This window comes from Gadus macrocephalus, chromosome 22, assembly GCF_031168955.1.
Source record: "Gadus macrocephalus chromosome 22, ASM3116895v1".
Lineage (NCBI taxonomy): Eukaryota > Metazoa > Chordata > Actinopteri > Gadiformes > Gadidae > Gadus > Gadus macrocephalus.
The window spans coordinates 12,625,219-12,628,399 of NC_082403.1; positions in this window are offsets into that span (position 1 = coordinate 12,625,219).

A 3,181-nucleotide genomic window follows, 5' to 3' on the forward strand; every position below is an offset into this window, starting at 1 on the left:
TGTGCTCTTTGGAGAAAGAGCTTACCTTCCATGGATGAGGAGCTGGTTGGTCTAAACACGAGCCGCCTTCGGACCTCCACCGCCGGATCCCCCAGCCGTCCACCGCCGGGACCGTCTCCTCCAGGACCTCCACCGGGCCAACCGCCTGGACCACCGCAACGTCGCCTCATTTCTTCTGAAATGTGACACACGTTCTATTTGGATCCCGGACATTCCTCCCCGTTCATGATGCACTGGAGAAGAGTTTAGCTTTACTGGATGAGGAGTCGCCGCCTCCGGGCCCTCCAGGACGCCGCCGCCGCCGCCGCCGGGCCCTCCAGGACGCCGCCGCCGCCGCCGCCGGGCCCTCCAGGACGACCGCCGCCGCCGGGCCCTCCAGGACGACCGCCGCCGCCGGGCCCTCCAGGACGACCGCCGCCGCCGGGCCCTCCAGGACGACCGCCGCCGCCGGGCCCTCCAGGACGACCGCCGCCGCCGGGCCCTCCAGGCTGACCGCCGCCGGGCCCTCCAGGTTGGTCCCAGCCACCGCCTCCAGGCCCTCCAGGTTGGTCTCCACCACCGCCTCCAGGCCCTCCAGGTTGGTCTCCACCGCCGCCTCCAGGCCCACCGACTCCAGGACCTCCAGGTTGGCCTCCACCTCCAGGCCCGCAGTTACCTCCAGGACCGCCGTTGCCTCCAGGACCTCGGCCGTCTCCAGGCCTTCCAGGTTGGCCGCCTCCAGGCCCTTCTGAAATGTGAGACACAAGTTCCAGTTGCACACTGGAACATTTCTCCCCTATCATCATGGATGCACTGAAGATGAGTTTAACTTTACTGGATGAGGAGCCGCCACCTGGCCCTCCATGCCGCCCCTTCCAGGTTGGTCGCCTCCAGGACCTCCAGGCCACCGCCGCCTCCAGGCTGGCCTCTGCCTCCAGGACCTCCGCCTCAGTCCTTCTGAAAGGCAAATGACATGTTCCATTTGCACACTGCACATTTCTCCCCGTACATGATGCAGATAATCAACTCCTCCTCTGCTTTAGCTCCCACAGATCTCACTGATGCCCTACTGTGCAGTCTTGACTGAGGTATTATTTAACCCAACAGCCAGCCACACACACCTAGCCTACATCCTGGAGCTGGTCCTAGTGGCTGAGAATGCATCTGACATTTTTCAGAACACCTCAGAGTTGCTGTGGCTGCATGTCAAAGTTTTAATTCTAAACAATTCACCAAGCCTAGAAAAAATGTGCAGCTGTGCAGTTCCGTGTCTCACCGTTCTGCATCCGTTGGGCTGCACGGCTCCCGGCCTTCCCTCCACCTGCAGCGAGCGCCTCCAGACGACCGCCATGGACCTCACGGCGAGCACCTCCAGACGACCGCCACGGACCTCCAGACGAGCACCTCCAGACGACCGCCTCCATCACCTCTACTGAAACAAGACAAAATCTATTTAAACACGAGATTTTTTTCTCCTCGCTCACTCAGATGTCAATAGCTTATCTTCTCCCATTCTATGCGTTCTTGAGAAGTATCATTTCCTATAAACTCCCAAACCCAGCCACACATCTAATCTTCATAAGGACACTAGTCCTAGTGGCTGAGAAAGCTTGGCTAACAAGCCAATCACAACCAATGACTGAATTCCAGTTTTATTCTGAACCGTTTGACCACGCCAAGGAGGAGTTTATAGGATGTGCAGTTCCACGGCTCACCCGTCTGTTCCTGTAGGACTGAACGGCTCCTGGCCAACATCCACCTGCAGCTCTCAGCTCCAGACCCACTCTGTTGAAGCCTCTGGGAGTACAATCCGCTCCTGAACAAAAACAACTGTTCATAAATCATTTGGTACTCTGCAATCCTTGGAAATATTATGAAGCATGAGCTCGAATAGAAAATTTTCAAATCCTGTATAATGATTAATTGTTGTACAAATGTGTATAGTTCTATTGATTACTTTTTTACTTCTATAAAACATTTAATGAATAGTGGGAAACTACACAAGAAAAGTAAATGAATGCGGTTTTAACGCGGTTATATTAGTAAAGCAAGTCTTACCCAAAAAGTCAATAAATGGTGACCACATTTTATCATAATTATTATTAACTATTTAGTGCTTCACTAAATTCCTATAGCAAGTGGAAACGTTACTCTCCTTCATTGGTGATGTTCATGTTCCTCGATATCTTCCAATGGACTCGTTGTGAAATCCTTCTGGATCCTCTGCGTTGAAGTGCGTTGTTCAATTTCCAAGGGGCGTGTCTAAAGGGCGCGATCTAAAATGGGTCGATGCTATGCTATTGGATAGGCCTCGACTAATCATAGCATTGGAACGGGGGGTGATGCAGAAATACATATTCCTCAAAATCTTTGAGTAGTAGTCGTTCGTTCTTTTAGTGAGCATAAACAGTCTTTAGTTCACTAACTTCCATCTTTGTTGTTGAAACACCTCTACATGTTGCGTATATCCAACCTCACATTAGATAGCCTAAAGGGTTGCTATTGGTCGGTCTATTTCGTACCGGGCAGACAACGTTATATAACGGAGGGGCGCCTGACCGCATCTTTGAAGAGCAAATTATATACGAGGACCGTCTAGTTCCGAAGCTATTGGTGAAATACGCAAAACGAATATTGAAATGTTAATTTTGGCATTTAATTTGCATCTACATTTTGCCAGTGAAGGAGTTTAGGTTTGCCAATCCGAGGTCTAACAGGCAGTAAACATGTTCATTAAAATACAAATGCAAAGTCCACAGAACATACGCGAATAAAAAACACATTGCACCACCAGCGGTCAACAGCAGCAGCAGCAGCAGCAGCAGCAAGTGTATTGAAAGTAGAAAAGTAGTAAAGAGAAGAATAGAATTGGGAGAGTGGTGTGCAAGTCAGACACCGCATCTAACCCAGGACCACCTTGCAGATCACAAGCAGCAAACCTTCTACCACCAACCAAACACACATCAACAGGCCCCCAGTCAGTAGGGTCAGTCAGACAGGTTTCCACAGAAGGGCTCATGTGGGGTTATGGGTTGAGCAAAAACAGACCCCTTTCTTCCTTCCACAAGTTTCCATTCGTGATTTTTCGGACATGTGGAGTCGGACATGTTTGAAGTTATCCGTGGATTCCTGAGGGCAGTGAAGTATCTGCAGAAGGTGACGTCCAGGTCCAGCGGTCTGCCGCATTGACCACGAGATCTTT